The sequence below is a fragment of the Pyxicephalus adspersus genome, chromosome 4, assembly GCF_032062135.1.
Source record: "Pyxicephalus adspersus chromosome 4, UCB_Pads_2.0, whole genome shotgun sequence".
NCBI classification, from domain to species: Eukaryota; Metazoa; Chordata; class Amphibia; order Anura; family Pyxicephalidae; genus Pyxicephalus; species Pyxicephalus adspersus.
Window position 1 is genome coordinate 95,718,867 of NC_092861.1, and position 23,052 is coordinate 95,741,918.

The 23,052-nt window shown below is 34.8% G+C and overlaps 1 protein-coding gene and 1 long non-coding RNA gene across 2 annotated transcripts in view; one reads left to right on the forward strand and one right to left on the reverse strand.

Annotated features, from left to right (window-relative positions):
* LOC140329035 (uncharacterized) overlaps positions 1 to 12,813 on the reverse strand; it is a 40,163-nt gene extending 27,350 nt beyond the window's left edge. The window contains exons 1-2 of the long non-coding RNA XR_011920388.1: positions 12,596 to 12,813; positions 12,165 to 12,344 (exon numbers count right to left, since the gene is read on the reverse strand). This is a non-coding gene — a long non-coding RNA (uncharacterized lncRNA). The remainder of the gene's footprint in view (positions 1 to 12,164; positions 12,345 to 12,595) is intronic.
* Positions 1 to 23,052, forward strand: part of PACRG (parkin coregulated) — a 364,259-nt gene that overhangs the window by 327,944 nt on the left and 13,263 nt on the right. The gene's annotated exons all lie outside the window — the stretch shown is intronic.

Here is a 23,052-nt window from a genome sequence, read left to right on the forward strand (position 1 = left end):
TATTTTTCTTGTTTTATCCTGAAGTTTTCACTATACAAAAATAACTGTCACTGAAATGATCCCCTGGCTCTCGCCAAACTATAGGTATACAAAATGGCATCTTATCACGTGTTCCCTTTATCAACATCAGTAAACTGTCGACACACTGCACACCTTATGAGGGGCCCAAGCCTTATCTTGATCACCAAGTTTAACTTTGAAATATGCCAAATGGGCTAGCTCTAAAAATGTGCTGATCTCCGCCCTTTGACTGGGAATGGTAAAACTGCAGTCAGAAGAGGCCATTCTATTTTATCAAAGGCTTTCTCTGCGTCTAGGCTTAGTAACATAGGTTTCACATCTGGGCGATGAGTGGCCTGAACTGTAGCTAATTCCTACCATGGAGTGCCCGCTTCGTACGAATCCTAGTTGGTGTTTGGTCAATACGGTTGGAAGAAAGCTCTGCAGCCTATTTACCATTAATTTGGCTAAACCTTTATAGTCACAGTTTAAAAATAAAAAATAGCCCATAAGAGGCCAGTAGTTGTGGGTCCTTACCCGGTTTAGGAATTAATGTAGAGTAAGCCTCATTAAAATCAGGAAAAGGAGTATGGTGAGACAAAATTTAGTTGGATACTTCTGTTAATAAAGGACTGATTTTGTGCACTAAAATTTTATAATATTCAGCTGAAAAACTATCTGGGCGAGGGTTCTTATTAGTAGCTAAAGATCCTATATTACTGAGGATTTCAGCTGCAGATATCGGAGCATTCGAACTCTCCCTACATTCTGCTGAGAGTTTGAGTAATTTAGCCCTCTCTAACATCCACAAAAGTATATCCGGTCCTGTCTCTTAGGCCTTAAATTCCTTATAGTAGTCCTCAAAAGCAGTTATAATTTGGATGGATTTTTGAACTGGATTAGCTAAACAGCCAATAAAGTACCAATTTTATTACCCCATCTGTAAAATTTATGTTTAGTGTACAAGGCCTGAGTTTTAATTTGGGTAGCTACATGGGCATTTACTGAATCACTGCCTCCTGCCAGGTTTTCTTTGCTTCAATACTGGTGCGCTGTAAATACAGTCTATAACAGCGGTCGACAACCTTTTTGGTCCCCCGGGCCACTAAAATTACCGGCTCCTGAGGAACCTTCCCCATCATGACGTCATAATGTAATAACCCCGCCCACTCTGTCATCGCAGATCTGAGCCGGGGTATGTTGTGAAACGCCACACCACTTCCCTGAGCCAAGGATTTGCTTGGGGTATGTGGTCTGTGGCTCGGGGGTGCACTGACCAGCGCCGTGGACACCCAAAATCTTCTTGCGGACCATTGGTGGTGACCGCTCTTCTATAAGAAGAAGTGTGACTTGATTCTGGAGAATGGTATATTGTTTGTAATATTGCCAATTACGCTGCAATGTAAACTTATGAATTGCCCCCTCATTATGGCCTTCATGGTGCGCTACAGCAAAATCAGGGTATCCCAATGAGAAAGGTTATCATCTAGACCAGGGGTCGGCAACCCGCAACTCCAGAGCTGCATGCGGCTCTTCAGCCTCATTGTTCTGGCTCCCTTTCTCCCTTCAGCCAACGACTCGAGGTCCCTGATGGGGGGATCCCCTTCCTCCTGTAGACACTGCGGAGGAGGGGGATTCCCCTTCCACTGTTCTAACACTGGAAGTCTACCCGTGAAATAAATCTATCGGGCCGTGTACAATGACGTCATCGTCAGTTAAGTTTCACAGCTGTGTTTGTCAGGTTCTGCAGGCTTATATTTCACCCAGTACAAAGCTCCAGATCTCCTAAACATTATGTCCTACTGATTTTCAGGATACACAGGGGACCATCATAGCTAGCAGTACCCCAAATTTTATCTCTTCACCTTCAACAACTTTCAAAATATGGGGGTCAAAATTCTAAAAAATAGTTTAAATTGAACATCAGGGTTGCTGTTTTAAAAGTAAGTATGTCTAGAAGCCTGAAATTAAACATAGAAATCATGGACCCCCTGGGCAACTTACATAGCAAGGAAGTGCGAACCCCAAATTCATACCTACCTGTCACAAAACTAGAAATGTCATACTACACTACCCTGTCCCCTTCCCTACTTTGAACCCCAATATCTCTGGAACGGGGAGATGTACAAAACCAAAAAAGTAGGTGCAAGTGGGGACACTTGTGACTAACACCCCCAAAATTTCATCATTAAGCCATTGTCAGAACATAAAGGACTCTGCCCATCAAAAAAAATCTACCCTGTTACACATTGCTGGAGGCTTCCAACACCTGAACCCTAATTTCTCTGGAACAGAGGGGTACAGGTAAACAAAATTAGAGGTTCAAGTGGGGGACACCTGTGGCTAACACCCCTAAAATTTAATTGCTAAGGCTTTAATACATGAAAGTATAACGTCTCTTGTACCGACGCATTTCGCCCTTGTCGGCTTCCTCAGGGGATGTATAGAGATTGTTAGGAGATAAGCTAAATGCAGAAAATACATATATAAATATATAGGGTATCATAAATAGTTGATGTTTAAGTTTAGTATTCACATAGCAGAACATCAAAGTTGTGATCATGTTTCCTAAGTGCACATATATATCAGGTATACTAAGTACAACATCTATGTATTGGTATGATGCTCAGAGAATCAATATCTGAACATCAGAATTATGATAAGGTTCGATACAGTGTATTGTGCAAAAAAGAATAAAGGTGATAACAATATATATACCATATATATACTAAGTACAACATTCATGTATTGGTATGATGCTCACAGAATCGATATCTAAACATCAGAATTGTGATAAGGTTTAATACAGTATAATGTACTAGAGTGAATAAAGGTAATAACAATAAGGATAACCATGATGAGGATGAATGCTCAGAGTTCTGATTTGTAATATAACTATTGTTGAGATAACTAAATAGGAGCATTGTGTTATACAAAGGTTCATAAACATAAGCTGTAAGCAAATTTTAAATGTCTTACTATTAGTTGTTTGACCCCAGATATATATCAGGGATGGTAGATGAGTAGTGCTAATGGTTGAAAACACTCTTACTAGAGGTAAGAAGGTTAATGTAAGATTAGGAATGTAAAGCATAGTGTATATTTATGTTTGTCCTGACGCGAGACGCGTCGGTACAAGAGTCGTTATACTTTCATGTATTGAACCCTCTATAATTATACAGTCAAGGATCTAAACTGTCTAGCTGATTGGTCTGACTATACCCATAACACTAACGGGTCAAGACCTTTTCCACTTTTTTATATAATTTTATAATTGTCTGTGACAAATTATCACAATATAAGCTTACTTTGCAAAAACAAAACTAAGCTTTCTTGTTTCCTTATCTATATTTACATATTCAAACCATGGAGTGGGATAAATTATACTCTACCATGTGCTATTGCTTTACTATTTCCACTTGTAACATCGTCAGAACATTAAGTAACTCCGCCCATCAAAAAAATCTGCCCTGTTACGTTAACAGGAAGATACATTAGAAGCCGGAGGCTTCTAGGGCCATAGTTGAGTGTTTATTTTTTTTCAAAGTAGGCCTACACATGTACGTTGCACTTCTGTTTGTTGTATTCTGTTGTAGTAACAAGAAAAATTAAAAAAAGATTAAAACGTTTAAAAGCTTTAGGCTGTGTTATGTTTTGCAGGCTCCGGACGTTTTTTCTTTAGTGGAAGAGGGGGCTAAATGGCTATTTTCATAGTAAAGGTTGCTGACCCCTGATCTAGACCATTTGCCCAATGAGATTGAATGGGCCCTAAAAGATGAAGATTTGGATAGATAGGGGGGAATCTACATGAAAAAGGTTTTCCAAAATGTTTGTAATAGTTTAAACCTCATGAGCAAAGGGGCATGGTCAGATAGTGAAAATTTTCCTTTGAAAGTCTCAGATACCTCTGGTAACAGAGCTTCTATTAATATTATATAGTCTATTCTGGAAAATGTGCAGTGCACCTCAGAGTAGCAGGTGTAATCTTTTTCAGGTGGATGAAGAAAGCGCCAGCTATCAACTAATGGTGTTTGTAAAAATAAGTGCTTCAACTCAGAGGTAGAAGCCTCAGGTCTAGTATGTGTCACTTTAGATCTGTCTATGGTCGGGTCAACAACTGCATTAGGATTTCCTGCTAATATCAAGTTAGAAAAAGAGTTCATCAAAATCTTCTTCCTTGGATTGGTAAAACAGGAGGAAGGATTACTTTAGGGGCATAGGCAGAACACAGAGTATGGATTGTACCTGCAAATTCCAATTGTAAAAAAATGTCTCTACTGTTCGGGTCTAAGTCAGTAGAAACAATTTTATAGGGCAAATGTTTGCTAAGTAGAATTGCTATCCCTCTCATTTTGGTCTTATAGGTGGTGTGTAACACATCATCTATCTATGGGGCCCTCAGTGATAAAACTTGTCCCTCTTTCCAATGCATTTCCTGTAAAAGCACTATATCAGGAGATTGTTTTTTGAGATGTAGTAGGACTCTTTTTTGTGGACAATAGGACCAGCCACATTCCAAGATAAAATTTTTAAAAGTGTCCGTTCTTTATCTTGGTCTGGTAAGAAAGAAGACGGGGTTACATTGGCTGCTGTTGCTCCTTTTAAGATTTCTGACAATACCCCATAGGTTTACATCAACTAAGGTCTATAGAAATATTTTACTACTACTCAGACCAGGTATGTTATTATAATTTTGTAAAACACCCAAGGACAAATGGGTTAGTGGCATTATCACCAGGCCAAAATAATTTCAATTATCTTGAAAACAGTATTCTAATTCAGATACAACGTCAAAGGACTATGTTTTTTCCAGGTTTAGATATACTACATATCCATGAACAGTAAACAGCTAGCATTTTTCAAAAAAGACTCAGGAGTGACAGCCCACTCATGACAGTTCTCATTTAAGACATTTTCTTTTAAAAACACTCATTTCAGTAGTTTTTTTTTTGTGTATATTTTTCCATTTTACTTTTGCTGTGCTTTGCAAATGTGTAACAATTAGTTGAGATTATCTAATAAATATATATTCCCCACTCCTGATAATGCTGCATACTTATTTGTAAATGTTAGATTCCTTTTTATCTGTAGTGGTTATTTAATGTTTTCTGTACAGCTAAATTGCTGATCTTAACTACTTTTGGTAAAGTTTCTTGTTTTTCTTTTCATTACAGTGTATTTGTCCTAGAGAGATAATTAGGAACACTGATAATTGCCGGTCTAACTTTGAAATACCCAGCCTTAAACAAAAAAAAAAACATAACTGTTTTTATAAATTTATGAGATGAAACTTTGCACCAAAATGGTTTTACTATATACTTACAATAGTGATTTGATTTTTTTTTACCTTGGGGAGTGGAGGGGTATGTAATGATTTATGTCAAGCCCAGTATTGTTCAGATGTATCTTACATCCTAGGGTGGCTGTAGATGTTTTTTGAATAAGCAAATGTGTCACAGATAACAATTGGTGGTATGACAGTAGGCATTTTTTTTACCTACTTGAATCCACTCTAATTCCTGAGTTGGTATTAATCTATATTCCAACAAACCTCCATAGATTTTTGTGTACGAAAATGTAATGTATGTAAAAATTTCTATAAGCAATACCAATATCATATCAAAAAAGTGCAAAGCAATCTCCCCTTGATCATTACAGGTTTAGGTCCAGTCAGGACTAAGTCAGGCTGGGTATAGTCATCCACAATCACTAGAAATGTATTACACAATGAGTACTCAATCACAAATTCTGTAAACCTATTGAAACACAGCTGTCATTTTGCAGAAATCAACTACCAGTAAAGGTGGAGGGTAAAGATGGCAGGTATTACATAAACCTGTAATCTAAGGTACATGAGTTTACTATTGCTAATCTCCTTCAGAATACTAATTGCCTTGGTATTTGATGATGACTCTTTTGATTTAATAGTCATTGACACTAAACATGACTTGAATATAGGAGAAAAGTCAGATCACCTTTATACCAGCATATCAAAATAATAAAGCCAGAAAGTCAGCATAGAATCCAGTTTTTAAAAATCAAGTAAAAAATCTCAGATTCCATCTATCATGACAGGTTTTCTTTAATCTAGCAGCATACAACATAGTGCAAAGTGGTTAGGGTATAGGAAAGCTTGGTTTGTTGAACATGCAATTTGTGAGTACATAGACAAAGGTCTAAACTAACGATTGAAAGGTTTAATATACCTGCAATGATTCTAATTACTTCAGTTCAATCAATTACTTCCTGGAATTCTGATTGGATTTTGCAGGTTGAGCATTCGGCACAGATCTAGTTGTGCGTACTGGGCCTTATCACAATGAATCACAACGGCCTAATCACAATGAACAAACGTTTCTGGCGATGTACTTATCCTGAAAACACTGTGGGCTCTTTTTATAAAACAGGGAATCTGACATTTCCTAGTTGGAAAGAATTACTGCCATTGGACCAGGAAGATTCATACAAAGGAATATTTGAGAGAATGTCAACTTTTTTTTATAAATAGAGCCATATATGTTGTCTTTTCAATTATATATGTAACTATATATGAAAGTGAGAAAAAGGAAAAAACAGGTATAAAATATGCCTTTCTGTTTAAAACCTGTTTCCTGCTGTTTAGAGAATATTTTATGAAATGGAATCATGATGGATTTTTGTCATGCTAACTAAATGTAAAGAGGAAGGAGGAAATACTAGGTAGAGCCTTTTTGTTCCTCTTGGAGGGAAATTATTACTGCTGTTAAATACAAAACAGCCTAAATGTTCAAGTGGAAATGAAAGAGAATAACTTTTCTATGTGTAGTTCAATCACAGGTATTCTGGTTAAGTACAGAACTGTACTTTATAGAAATGTCAGCAATATCTTGGTAAGTGCTCAACCTGGACACAGTGGGAGCTATTTTCAGTTCATAGTTTGTCGGTTCTTTTTTTACAAATCTTCTTATTTAGGCTTCTACCGTGTTACATAGATACAGATCACTAAGCACAATGCAGAAAGATAGAGCTAGCAAAAAAAAAAAAGTTTCATCTTTTGTTATTAGTAGGTGTAGGTAATCCTAATTATAAATCATACTATGAGTTAGTGTTTTCGGTGCTAAGATCTGGATATTGAAGTGCTATGTTTGTTTGTTTTTTGCTATTCCAAGCTCCAAGATAATATATTAAAAGTATATTTATTTGGTTGATAAAAGTTTCCTCGTAGTCATATTAAATATTGTAATTAGGGGCAGACATATATTTTGCTTGTTACATAAACAGGTTTAGTATTGATATACAGTGATTGTTGATCATTGATCACTATTTCTCTATTATTGTTCCTTAGATTATTATTTTTTTCTACAGGTCTATCAGGCTCACTCATCAGCTTACTCTATTTTGTATCTAGTGATATACAACACACACAATGTTCGGGGTGTCCAAAGGACATGTGGCCTTTGCCTAGGTCTAAAGCCCTAATGAGAAGTTGTTCTTTATTCATAGAAAGAAATAGTTACATTTTTACCCAAATAATGTGATTTACTGTTGCTTGGAGCAAATCCTGCTGATTTCTTTGTGAATTGTATGCAAACTTTAGGACGCCCTTTTTGAATTTGCAAGTTGTCTGGCTATCTATGGTTTTAATACTTTTAGACTTTGCCCTAGAATAAACATAATCCTTGGAAAACTTACAACCTTTAATTTGCATGCCTGTCAGTGCTTTATATACAGAAACCTTTGTATGGGCATGATAGGCAGTTAGTCAATATTTTTTGCAAGAAAATGTTAGCAATGCCAACACTTCATACTTTTAAAAACATTTTCTTTGAAGAGTTAGGTTTTGTGTTAGAATGTAAAGTTGAAGGCTGTAATTAGTATTAGGGTAAAGGCTGTTTCAGTAAATATTTGTATCCAGATAGGGTTGTGTTATTCAAAAGAGCAATTATATTTGGAACTCAGATGGAAGCAATGACCAGTGACTGAATTTCTAGCTTTACCATTATTCTTTTCATTGGTAACAGTAAATCAAAGCATTATGTGCCATTTGCAAATAGCTCATAGGCAGCCCAAATTCCATATTTGTTGTACAATGATATCTTTATATTTGACCTTTTTCCTTTTCATGGATAATTGCCTAGAGTATAACTTATGGTTAAGTGAAATGTTTGGAAGTTTGTAATGAATAATGTTAAGGTTTGCATAGAAAAGAAATCATATTTTCTAATTTCATGACCACAAGTGTTTTATTGTGGTTATAATCTTTTCAGTATATGTTGACATTTGCTTTGTTTTATCAAGGACATTCATAATAAAAAAAGAAATATTGTTTTTTCCCTACTTCCGACTACTTTTCAGTAAGACTCACAGCAGGTTGAGCTAATCACCAGAAATAAGGTCAGCCATGCTGTGAGCCAGAATACAAAGAGAAAGAGGCAAGTCACAATGAAGAAGAGTTAGAATGTAATCTGATAATCCCCAGTGATGTTTACCCTGATGTGTTTCGGAACTTTCCTGCAAACGAATAAGCTTTGTAGATTTCACATGATTTGTCTCCCATGCAATGCCTTCACACGAAGGATGGAAAACATTTGAAAGACTTATGCCCACCTGCTGACACTTACATTGGTGGCAACAAAGTACAAAAGTCTTGGAATATATTTACTATACAACTATAACATTGTTTGCTGGCAGTCTATGAATTAAACACAGATATGTCCTTCCAAATTTTAAATATCTTGTTCATTGCTGTTTGCTGTTGTGGAATTGTCACAACGGTCAGGCATGGGTAGTGCAACATCAGTAAAGAACAAGAATATTGACATTAGAAGAAAGCAGGACAAAAATATGGATATGTTAGTACTGTCTTGTTCTTAGGGAGTTTGCACCTGGGGACTGTCATTTAAATGCTTGCTTCACTATATCTGTGCCAGGACCTGATATGGACTTGCCTGTTCCAGGTTAGTGATTTACTAAAAATTAAAGAATGCGTTATGATGGCAACCCTGAAACTTGTAGCACCAATAGTGTGCAGAGGATTAATTCTAAATATTTACAAAAAAATTGTTCCCTTAAATATGATTTAACATGAGCGGCTCCTATTTTTCTCCAGATAATACCAATTAAAAATCAGTGAACAGGTTTGTAAAAGTTATAATGTAATTTCAGTAGGCATACATTTATTATCATTTTCGTACCAATTATTGTAAGATACTTTTTTTGCTGTGATTCAGTGTACACTATTAGAACAGATAACCGACAGGCAGGCTGAATGATCTTTGCAGGACTTATACAGTCTTCTCCATCTGCCTTACTGATATACATCTTACTGTATATGACCACCAATGTAAGGAGATATTACTAGTCATCAAGGGAAGTTGATAACCTCTCTCACTGAAAACCAGTTCAAGGAGATATTTTTCCAATGACCATAAATGTAAGGTAGTATGTTTGTGTTTATTTTTGGTCAGTATTACTATTTGTAGTTGACTAATTCAAAATGGGACACTTTGGTTATAAAATACTTATAGATATATTGTGTTTCCTATTCCTGTAACCACAGATTTCTAACCTTGCTAACATATACATTCTTCTGGAGGTAAAAGGTTGAGAAAGGCAGTAAGTTTGTTAAAAGTGAGTTGTACCTGTTTGATAGAAGGTTGAGCTGGTATAATATGGGTCATTGCTGGTACTGAACAACAGGGTCACTGGTAGGGCATCTGTGATAGTATACTGGTAGGACAAGCAAGATACATATTATATATATATATATATTTTTTTTTTTTTATTTTATTTTAAAGACTACCAGATTTTTGACAAATGCTTTTCAACCATACCAAGGTTACACTTTTTCAGTCTTGCAGCTTGAAACGGTGGTATCAAGTAATAATTTTTATTAATATTGCATTCTACAACGTGTGATAAAATTGCTTGTTTTTTTCAGACAAAAAGTTTCACACCTACATGAAAAATTTTCCCCTTGTGCTCACATTTCAAATTTGACTTCACAAAGTTAGCACCTAGATCTGTGAAAAAGTAAAATGTAAATGCAATTTTTTTAAATAAATTGTAAAAGATCAGTGGTTGTTTAATATTTTTTTATGGAACTTACAATTTCCAAATATAAAATATTATCTTAAAAATTTGCAAACACTCATAGTGCACAAAAATTTAAACTACAATGTTACCAGGCCATAAAATTGTCTATAAAATCAAGAGGTGTTGTAATTCAATTGCAATTGCCTGCAGCATACCCATTGAGGTAAGAAGGTCACACATGACATGCCTTGAATAATAAGTTATGAAAGGTTTATTATACAAGCAATTATATGTTGTGTTTTATTATTGTTAATCGTATTACTTTAGTATGAAAGGTGCTAACTTTATTATTGTTTCTTTGTGAAACAGGCCCTTGGGAATGCAGTTATGTATTGTCTGAATCAAAATTCTGGTGCTTTGGGTTGTGTGTATAACTCAAGGACAACCATAATAAAAAAGAGTTTTTCACTAATAAAGCCAAACTGGATAAAACAGAACTCATCAACATCCCCCTACCAATTCCAAATCTCCTCTCACATATTTCTAACTGTTAACAACACTGTTATTTGTCCCTCCCCTAACACATGTTTTCTTGGCGTCACCTTTGATTCTGCCCTCTCATTTACCCCCCATATTCAGAACATTTCCAGGTCCTGTTACTTTCATCTACGCAACATCTCCAAAATCTCTCCTACCTGTCCCCATAGACCACAAAACTCCTTGTATATGCTCTTATCATCTCTTGTCTGGACTACTGTAACCTCCTTCTCTCTGGTATTCCACTAACACAACTCTCTCCACTACAATCTTTTATGAATGCTGCAGCCAGACTCATCCATCTTTACCACTACTGCTCTTCTGCTGCATCTCTTTGCAGTTCTCTACACTGGCTTCCATTTCACCTTAAAATCACATTCAATCACCTGTGCCTTGCCTTCAAAGCTTTACACTGTTCTTGTCCCACTTATATTTCTGACCTGGTAAAAATACTCCCCCAGCCGCTCTCTCCGCTCCTCCGACCTACAGCTGATTTCCTCATCACACGCATGGCTACAAGACTTTTCTAGAACTGCCCCAATTCTCTGGAACGTCCAGAGAATTTGGTCTTCCCCGTCCTATTCAGCTTGCTCCTACTTTCTGCTCATTTAAAAAACCACTCAAAACCCATTTTTTTAAACTTGCCTATTCATCTTCTTCTGGCTTTTAAAACCATCACTACTTCCCACCACTACATATCTCCCCTCCTATTGTGTGTTAATTCCCCCACCTACTAGATTGTAAGCTCTTCGTAGCAGGGTCCTCTCCTCCTGTGTCACTGTCTGTATTCGTCTGTCATTTGCACCCCCTATTTAATGTACAGTGCCGCATAATATGTTGGCGATATATAAATCATGTTTATTAATAATATTAATAATAATAATAATAGTAAATAATAAAAAGTGCATATGCCTCTTGGAGAATACAACACATTTTACATTTTTATGCCTTTTTCACGTGTTTGGGATGTATGTAAGTCAGAAGAAATAGTGCCTATAAGCAGAAAAAATGCCGTCTGAAAAATTAGTGATGATTTCATCTAATGCTATTAAATTGTTAATTGGATTCTAAAAAATCATTTACATTTTTACTCTAATGTAAATATCAAGATTAAACTTGTTAGGCAAGATTTGAACTTATGAGACATGTGCAGACCATCAGAAAGTGTTTTTTAAATTCTTTAAATTCACAAAGCACACATTTTCCCTGTGACAATACACAGAAAAAAAGATAGAATTTATACTAAGCTTTTTAATATCACAGTAATTTGACTATGCAATTATAAAATCTGCAAAGTTAATTCCATCCATTGCTGTCTGGCACAGTCTCCCTAACATAATTGTAATCCATGCAAAGATGGATTTCTACAAAGAGGACAGTGTAAAACACCTATAAATAGTTTTAAAACATAAAATAGTGGGAATTTGATGCTAGTCAATATATATATAAACTCTAAGCAACTGATTTCCTATGGTTTTCCTTATCAGTGTCTGATTGTAGTCTAATATAACATAAGTTAAACCTAAACTGCAGGAGCATATAAAACCCTGGATATTGCATTCATTAATACAGCATTCAGTGTAATTTTACAAATGAACAGTACCAGAATTTACCTTGGTATCAGCCTCTTGTGTACAAGCTTAGGTTTAGAAGGAGAAAAAAACACTAGGAGCCAATTGGTTGTGCTGCAGTTTTCTTGTGCTAACAAGGCTCATGATGACTAGAAGATAGCAGAGTAACAGAAAGATGAGCTTATCTGTCTGGTGTTTCTCCTTTCACTCTCCGGTCATAGGCTGGAGGAGGGAAAAAACATGTATGTGTTAGTTAATGCAGCAGAGAAAAAAACAGGCCATTTACCCTCCCAGAAAAGGATGTAATTATCAGAACCAGATATAAGAAAAATGCTAAATCATATGGCAGGTAAGACAGCCTTCTAGGACTTATGTTGATTGCAATAATTTCCTGCACTTTAAAAACACCTCAAAAGAAGGTTAGTAAAATGCTGTTAACCTTAATTATGCAGTAAGCATGGTAGTTACCCGACCTTATGCTGTGTTTTATTGAAAGAAGCAGATGAGCCTTTAGCTGTTTTGCCAAAGTTTGGCTATGTTCAGACTGGCCATGAGATTGCAGTGCTGTTACCATTTCCTCATGCCAGTGAACTGTTGTCTTGGGGACGTTACAAGTAGCTTCTCTTAGCAGGAACCCCATTGAGAATGAATCGGGAAAACCAGTGAGCAGTACTGTACAGCTCACTGCCACCAACTGTCATGTGTTCAGATGCTGGTTCTTTAAAAACCAACACTGTGGTGCGAGCGACCAAGCTGGCAAAATACCAGCAACCAGGAACCACGTGGGATTGCTCAATCTCAAGGCAACATTTGGTATATAAATAATAGTTAAATAATGTAACATTGTAAATTATATGTTAGATAAGATAATGGTTTTTAGTCTATCCAAGTCTCATATTTGAGCTTGACATGAAGTTAGCAGGAACAATTACCTTCAAAGCTTTCATATATTGTGTGGACTCCTTTCACTTTACTCTGGCTCTCAGCTCTACTTCTTGCCTTTAACTTGCTCTTATATTCCCATTATTCTTTCCTTGATTTTAGGTTTCCAGTGAAAATTAAGAAGTAGAAACTAATGGCAAAGGGATGTTGCTATTCTAGGTGTTCATATATTTATAAAATGAGTGCATTTTTGCAATACCATGGTGGATGGTGTCATTTCAGCTTCACTTTATAAGCAAAGCAACAGTAAATATTTCATAATCTTTTTAGATATGAGTGAGATATATAGAACTCAGAAAAAAAGTGTCGTTCTCAGTGATGTAACTATCAACTTGTAGACATTACGGTTTATATAACTGTAATATACCAGTAGATATGGCTAATCCATCTTAATCTCTAATCAGTAAAAGAGTGGTCAATTTTTAGATGTATAAGAATTATTCTATTATATAGTCTATCAACTGATTTCACAAAAATACTAAATTAATTGTGCCTCAACTATTTTTGTGCTTCATTCAGTAAATATATACAATATTTAAACACTCTGTTTTCTGCTGTACAGTGTGGGATTTAAATAAGTGACCCAAATTTATGGGGTTCTTCTGCTTATTTCTTGGCAACAACTATATAAATCTAAAATCTAGTAATTAAAACGACTGCATTGTTTCTGTCTACTCCACAGCCCTCTAATGTTTGTACACATGAGACATACTCACTCTGAATGCTTAAAGAATATTCATTCTTTCACATAAATAATACTTACCCTGTTTGTCTACCCCCCTGACCGTGGCTAACTTACCTTAGCTGCATTCTTGCTGTGCCTTGGTGCAAAGTGTACATTTTTCTGCTGTCTGCACCTTTTTTTTGAGAATATACTTACTCAATAATAGAACAGACAGCAGCAATTGGAAACAACATGTGCAGAGATTAAGGTTTCCATTGCTGAACTCCTTCAAAATAATAATAGTGTTAATAACAATACTGGAGAGGATACCCTTTTTTACATTGAACCTGGGTGATTCAAAACATCTGAAATGGATCTGGTCCATTAAAAACATTTAGTAATTAAAACATTTGCTAGCAAATGACTTTAATAAATCCATTCCAGGTTTGCTGGATCACCCAGGTTCACTGATGAAAGTGTATCTTCTCCAGCATTGGAGAGCAATATTAAATCAGGCCCAATGTCTTTTGCTCGATATAGTAATACCTCTGCAGCTAAGTGACCATCTAAAAGAATACTTAGAATCTACTATTTTTAAAGCTTATCCTAAACCTATAAAAATGTATACTGTTTCCTATGAAAATCAGAAGCTTTTGCATAAGGTGATTAATTTAGACCAAGCTACCAACTCTTTGTAATTACCTAGAACAGAAACAAATATGTCAACAGATTTAAAATTATCTAAGATAAATATGTAATTAGCTCTACTTGAAGACAAAATACTGATGAAAAACAATCTTAATAGTAAATGTCTTTAATTTTCTTAATTAAAAATGCTTCAACAATATACAATGATTTATACGTACATTGTTTCCTTTCACTGGACTTTCAATAAATTGCTTGTCACTGTTATGCTGTTGACTTCTTTTTATTGTAAATACAAATCTGCAAAAAAAAGTACATTTATAGGTCTTTGTAAAAATGCAGATGTCAATTTTTGAATGTCAGCTACAGCAAGTCCTAATTCAAACTTTAGATTTGTTCTTACAAAATAAAAGGATCTGTGATTAATGTAGGGTTGCATTTTAAAGCCGGTTTATTGTTAAAATGATTATTTTTTTATAGGAAAGCTTGGCTGTGTAGATTAAATAGGGTTTATATATCAGGTCTTCTGTGGCAGCTGTAGTCCTGATATAGTTTGTCAGAGTACTTGGTGGTTTAAAAAAAAATCTTTTTTTTTAAATTTTCTTTTACGTTTAGAGCACAGTAGAATATCAAGATGAAATATGATCCCATGACTTAGTTTCATAAATCTGTACCGATTAGAATGAAATATTAACATCTATGTATCAACCCTTCAAAACAGTTTTAAAGCTTTTTTCAGTAGAAAAAACGCAAAAAGAAAAAGTTTAATTTACATATATTTTGCCAGATTGTAAAATTTTGCTTTTTTTAAAAACTGTCTTAGTTTCTGCTACAGATGGTAATAAATATAAAATATTTGAAAAGCATTCTCCAATATGTTGACTAACTAAGCAAAGTACCTTTATAGAAAAATCTCCTTCATATTATTTAACATTGGCTGGTAATGGAGCTTCAGCCTCTTTGGAAAACTTAAGATACATGTACCTTAAAAATTGTAAAATATAGGTCATATAAAGTTGACCTAAGGCTTTCCTTTTTTATATTTTCCTTGATTATCATCAATAATTTTGTTTTAAACTTTGCTTCCTGAAACCTTGATTTTGCTCATGGACATGAAATGCTTAGTTTAAAGACATCTTTATATTGGTATGCATTGTAGGAGATTAAATACAAATAAAATACCAATGAACAATTCTCATGTACATCCATACAATTTGTTTTCCCTATTTTCTAAAATGCCATTGTTTCAGTCTGAAAATTGTTGTTACTATCTGCCCTAGGAACAGATAGTGGAGGTGCTAACTGCTTCTGACCTGCTGTCTCACTCTTAGGCTACATGGACTTTTGTTTGAAAATCCCTTTTCCATTAATTCCAATGGGCCAGTTCACACCAGAGTATTTTCTTGATGGGCCCCATTCATGTCCAGAATTAAAGACTAAAAGAATAGACATAAAAAACAGAATACTTGGTAAGCCAGCGTTTATACATGATGTGGCATGCATTTTGGCATCTCACTAAAAGTGTAGTTAATCTATTAGAGGACAAATGCATTATTGAACTTATTGAATGCTAGTACTACTAGCCAATTACAGTCAATTAAATTTAAGTCTTCTGTAGTCAGATATGCTAGTTTGCTTGTTTAATGCACACAAAATGTGCACATCATCACTGTGTACACATCAAAGTGTACTTTTATAATAAGTTATATAAAGGTTTTAGAATAAGGTGAAACTACATGGCGGACTATTAGAATAAACCTATTACTAATCTAAAATCCAAACTTTATTACATGATTAAATCAGGTGCACAGGTGTCACATTTAGTTAAATACAAAAATTACATCCTAATTCTTTAAAGAGACATTGTCATCAACCTAAGAAATTGCAAGAAAAAACAGGTACAGGAGGTGAAGGGCAAAATATTATTTCCACTGTTAGTAGCTACTGCTTCACTCATTTTTATAATATTTTTTGTGTGAAATACCCAGGTTGTAACTTGAACTGTTTACTTGAAACATATGATAGCTAATATTACAGTAGTGGAGAAAAGGCTATTTAAATAGGAAAATGGTATTACTATATGTAGAAGAAACAGAAAACTATTACATTGCATCTTAAAGTTTTCAACAAATAGACACTGTATGCTTTTAATTATGTAAGATTATTACCATAGCAAATATCACAAACACAACAAACTTCATAAAATGAGATTTCCCATACATGTTTAATTCTAAGTGTGACATTTGTTTCCAAAAGAGAACAACTTAAAGCAGGAAAAATCATTCCATGCATTTTATGACTCGTACACCAATTTCTTATGGACAGATTAAGGCAGTGTGAAATCCAGAATTGTACTTGCATGCGCTACTGCATTAAAACAGCAGTTGGTGCTATGAAAACAAATTATCTTTCTGGCTCAGAATATAGCACTGTGTCACCTTATGTAAGTTCTAGCAGAGAGATGCTTTTGTTTGATCATTCTATTTCAAGCACTTTGTATTGCACATATTTAGTATTTTCATTTTTTGTTTGTGTTTTCAATTACCTGGTATATTGTGCATTGCACTACTAAAGTCTATGTGAGGTCTATTTTTAAACATCTTGCAAGGGTGGAATCTCAATGTGAAAGGGGGATGTAAAAGCCACATTCCCTACACTATACCCACACTAGGAAACATTTTCACCATTTATGCACATAAACAGCTGCCTATGAAAAACCTCATTCCCTCATTCATTCATCCCTTGTGTATGCACCTAAATAAACCTATGACCCAAGTATGTCTCAATCCTAGACTCCAGACTAGGAGCATTGAAATTTCCATAAAAAGAGTAGACAAAATTTGTAGTACCTGTACAAGTCTTATAGCGTGTTTTCTGGTATTTGTAGCTTCTAGAATTTTAGTTTTGTAACTAGTGATGCTGTTCAAGTTTATCTTACCTTGTGTAATGCCAGCAGGGTTAGGTGTATGGTCAGCAGGGTTATGGTGTATGGTCAGAAGGGTTGCAATGGCCAATAACAGTACCAGGAATCCTGGGAGATAGTATTGATCAAGTATAGTCAAAGAATATACTTAGGATTTTATGCAGTATTACCACATCCAGGTGAATCTGTGATTAGATATGAGATTGCTGCATGTAAATGCCAGTCATCATGCTTGACATGGACAATGCTAGACAACATAAATGATGTGCACATGATGGGCACATAAATACTATTACCTATTCCTTTTTTTTTACGGACCTGATGTGAGGAAATGCTCTGTCCATGAACATGGAGGCAATTATACCTTGAAAACATGCTTTATTAAAATAAAAACACAAACTCATACTTATTGCTTTTTTAAATAAAGTTTATTTATATCTCCAGAAGTAAATCCAGCATGATTAACTTTGTGGGTCCATGTATGTAAATGTAATCCATCTTCATTCCCCATAGCCGGATGACCAATGATGTTTACTCATCATATTCCTGTTGCTAAATGATACATCCCCTGCATTACAGTATTAATGCAGGACTAAATTTGGTCATAACCAAATAGTATATTAACACTTACATTATTTAAAATATTATATAAAGATTTAAACTAAAAGCCAATAATTTTCAACTAGTTTTATCTGTATACATATAAGTACAGTGCCATTTAGTCTACAAGGCCCCCCTTTAAAATATTAGTTGACTATTGCTAATCATATATAACTCAAGTTATATATGCTAATCATATATAACTCGAATATATAAAAAAGCCTCTGATCAGATATACAGCAGCATCACATACATCAGCCGTGCAGACTGCTCAAAAAATCAGTTTGGGATGGATACTTTACTCTGTCTGTTGGCCTGACACTTCAGTGGTTTTGAATGGAGCTGGCAGACCAGTTGAGCAAATTGACATTATAGGTTATTGAAAATATTAGTTTAAGGACTGAAAAACACAAGAACAGGTGAAAACATTGTAGATATATTAAAATTAAAAATTTAAGTTTAGGTCCCAGCCATTCTAATTATGAGATATAAAGTTTCCATCATACACCTTGGAATTTTCCAGCATTGAAAGGGTCTTGGGTATTTTCGTATTTAGATGCAGCTCTTCACTTGGCCTGTGGATACAAATGTGGCCCTTGGGTCCTTTTAAGTTGGACAACACTGCTCTAGAGTAATCAGTGCTGTAGGAATTACTATACAGATATTTATAGGACTGCTCAATGCATTTAATGGCTAGGGCTGCATCTGCAGGATCACAAACATCTATAACTTTAAAATCTACAAAAATTAAAACTTTATTAAAAAAACATGTAGACTACACTTAAAATTCCCTTCAGCTGTGAAAGACCTTAATGATGGTTGGCCCAACTATTTTTCTTTGCATCTAGTCTACAATATATGTCTGAAAGAAATGTGTTACTCATTTTAGGTATCTTTCTTCTTTTATATATACATAGCTCTTGGAACATTGTTGTTGATTCAGGCTGATTACTGTTGGCAATCACTGACAGTTCATCTTTTAGTCACATTCATATTTGAAATCTATTGTAAACACTGGGGGAGTGGTGTAGTGTATTATATTTAAAAAAATATTTTATACATTGTCCATTACACTGTTTTTCTTTTAGTTTAGTCTTTTTTTTTACTTTTGGGCCACTGTACTTTATAATGCCAGTTTTTACATAGAGCAAATTATACATTTACTGATAGTTGTCAATCCTGTGACACAAATAATGATCCAAATAACAGAAAATAATAAACTGATGCTTCGACCATCCCTCTAATCTTCGGCCAATCCTAATTGGCCAGACTGGAGAAGGCAGGTGAGAATACATATTGCAGAAGGGACAGCGCCCTGTCTGATGCCCTGTACAATTTTTAATGTGGATTTATAGTACCACTTTATCCTTCCGAGCGGTAACCCCGAGTGTGGCTCGTGGTAAAAAAAAAACAGCGGTAATCCTGAGCCACAATCGAGGTAGCTAAAAAAATTAAAAAAAAACACTTACCTTGTTCCATCGGCGTCCTCCAGTGTCCTGCCAACCTCTGGCTGCGTCCTCTTCGTCCGACCTGGCCCCTGGCGAGTGCGCTGACGTTTCCCGGGAGTTCCCAGTGACGTCGCTGCATGCAAGGGAGCATATAAATTATATATGCTACTGTATAGTTAGTTATATTACAGGTTTCAGTATTTTTTATTTATTTATGTACCCTTGTTTTAACAGATTTTTTGTATTTTTTATTTGAAGTTTATTAATAAATTTATTAAATATTGGACATATTTCGGTGAGTTATGCCTAAGAATTACAGGCCTACCATGTAAAATACATTTTCATGGAAGGACAATGTACCGCTTTTAGATAAATAAATCTGAACAGAAATGAACTGCACAGGAGGCTAAAATACATTACTTGCTGTGGATTACTTCTCTGTCTTTCATTGCTCATTGTGGTTTTCTTTCATCCACATTACTGTTCTGCATTTATGTGTATTTTAAAATTACCTATTCATAAAAAAATCACAATTTTGCTACAGTCATGTGTACCAAACCTTCCTAAAATCCTCAACCGCAATAGTAATATGAGCAAAAGGCAGGAGTGTTCCGTGGCAATCAAGTTGTTTCTTTGCCTTTTTTTAACCAATATTAGAAAAATGTAATCTTGAGCCTAGGTGCTGTGTCAGTAGTTCCAATTTTATGCACAATGCCCACTGTATCTGCAGGGTTACCATGACAACATAGCAATAACAAAATGACAGCATAATCGTCTATCCACCACTAAGCTCATACTCTCCTTCGTTAGTTCAATTTATTTTACATTTCTTGTAACCATGCAAAATGTTTATAAGGAACATTTTTGCCTCAATGTTCCCAAAGAACATGGGGTGCAGTTCATATTTATTTTGTCCATTTTATAAACTTTTCTTGAAATCTTTAATGCAGCATATTTGTAAGTTCTATTCTAAAACAATAGTCTACAATGGTCTATAACACCTGCATCACAGTGACAAAATAACTTGGAAATGCACTGTCAGTGCAGTCCGTGACCAGATACATCATGACATACAGTAATTCTTTACCAGGTGTTCAAACTCCACTGTCAGACATTCTTTCCAATATATGCTAATTTTCTATTCAGTCTTTTTTTGTAAGGCCCTATCCATGCTTTATAAATAAATTGTTTTATAATCAGTCTGATCATTTTAGATCTCTGCTACAGTATCTGTGATTTTTCAAATTGTATTTTTTTTTTCAAATATTTAAGGTTAGGTGTTGAATATATTGTATTTCATTCAATGAGTACATTTTGGAGGGTCTACTTATCAATGGTAATATATTGGTATGTATATATTGATTTCTAGTTACTTAATGATACGTTGTTTTAGAGTCAAATCATTGAGTTTGTGTAAGTTAAGTTTTGGGATTAGTTTATATAACAAGTACACTATATATTGCATTTAATGTTGGCACCTGTCAGGTAAAAATAAAAGTATAATTTTTTAAGTGCTTTCAGGAAAGTTGGATAAAGTGTTGCCTGTCTTTTCTGATTTATAAATAAATAATTGATGTGGACATTGGACAAGTATTGCAAGGTATACTACAGTTCTGAGAAATACATTAGTTCTATAGAAGGTGGTATTAAACCTTGTCTTAAAGAACAAAAATGGTAAATTTGGGTGATTTTTAAACAAAAAGAGCTTTGGTCAGTATGCATAAGATAGTGACCTATAGCATTCAATAATTTTTTTAACAGTGTTTGCAGGTCAAATACATCTGTCAGTAAATTTATTATGATCTCACAAATGTTAGCTGGTATGTCAAAATTACCTTGTGAACTTAGTGCATTGATCCTGAATAACCAATGCTCATAGGTAAAAGATGAGAGTCGCCCAGTTGAAACTATTTCAATTAACATATATTTTCAACAATACAGCAAAAACAAATTCTACATAGACACTAGATGGTTAACCATGGCAAACCCTATTTGTCCTACATGAATATGATTCTTTCATTTGCAGATCAATATTTATATTGATTAAAATTTCCTGCTAGGATTACTGTATGGACAAAAACTGTGTGAAACATGTTAGAGCTGCTTTGGATTCCTGCTGCATTATGTTATTCTTATCTTTATTTCAGTGAATACTTTAGAGTAAGTAATTTATGTTATGCGGTTATCTTCCAGGATTTATTTAGTACATGACAAATCCAGGCACCACACTTGGTTTTAGCAGCCCTCTGGAGTGAAACTAAAGGTCCTGCTCAAACACCGTAATCATTTGCAATGATCACAATACAATGTGATCCTCTTAAACTGACAAAAGGCATTTTCCCTTCTAAAGTGATAGTACAGTTAATACTGGGTGCAGCTATTGTTTGAATACTATAAATGAGCAGGATTTAAAGGTATCCTCCAGGGAGTTACCAAAACCAAGACGGAATATATTAACATCGGAAAGTTTTGTAGCTGCACCTGTGAGCTTCTGCAGACCTATAACTGAATTCTCTTCTACCCTTTGTGGTGATATATCTTACTTGTAGGAGATTTATGTTTATTACTCGTTACATGATTTTCGCATTAACAGGATTGTTACAAATCGTTATGCTTGTAAACTGTGTAAAATAGTGACAATATCTCGAAATTTGTATTGAACTATACATACACAGTTTAATACTTTAAGAACTTTTATTCTGGGTTTTGGTAATCTAACACCTATTATAGACATCCAGTTTTAGTAAACATAGGATAGGAACACTCATGTCAGAAGTATCAGGAAGCAGTGCCAAACCTATGTGAAGCCTTATTATTGTTGCTATACAACCTCAGCAAACATTTTCTATCTGTCATAACCAGGAAAAAGATTCAAGAAAATTTAATTTTTCTGAGTTTGGTATGAAGTGCTTTATACTTCATCATCTGATAACTCAGACAGGATGAACTGGGAGCAAAAAAGCAGTATGTTATTACTAATATAAATACTGTATTCATTTGCTAACATACATGGAACATCTTGAAAGATTTAAAACAATGACATCCTAAATCAGCCTTTCACAAAGGACAGTCCTTGAAAACATCTTCAGGGCTTGAGAAACCCCCTACACTGGTGGCTAGAATACCACCTAAAACTTTTATAGACACCTAACACGTTATTAGAGTAATGCAGCAGGCTCTAACAAGTGGTTTTAGCCACTGCAGGTATCATCAAATGGAGGTCAATCAACCCTAGCAACCTATGAAAGAAACCCTGGAGTTCCTCAAAACCCTGGTTGAGAATGGTTGCCTTAAATGGTCATTCACCCTTTAACCGAACCGATGCTATCCCAATATGCAAGAGTCAAATTTTCAAAAACCATGGGTTGAAGTTGATATTTATTCTACTTATATTTTGCCCCCTCTGGCACCTGAAAAATTTCAGAGAAGAGGAGCCTGTACAACTGTGCTAGACAGAAGGCTGAAGTTTAACTTTAAACAGTAAACATTTTCTTTAAACAGTAATAAATATTATTATTAATAATATTATTAATAATAAAAACACATTTTTAGTAGCTTAGACAAAGGCTAGTCTGTTTTTATCCATAAAACAACTTTGTCACTAGGACTATATGCAAGAAAAAATATCCATATGGAGGTCTCCTATAGCAACAGAAAGTGTCAAAGAAAAGAAAGAGGTCAAAGGCACTGATTTTTTCACTGAACTAA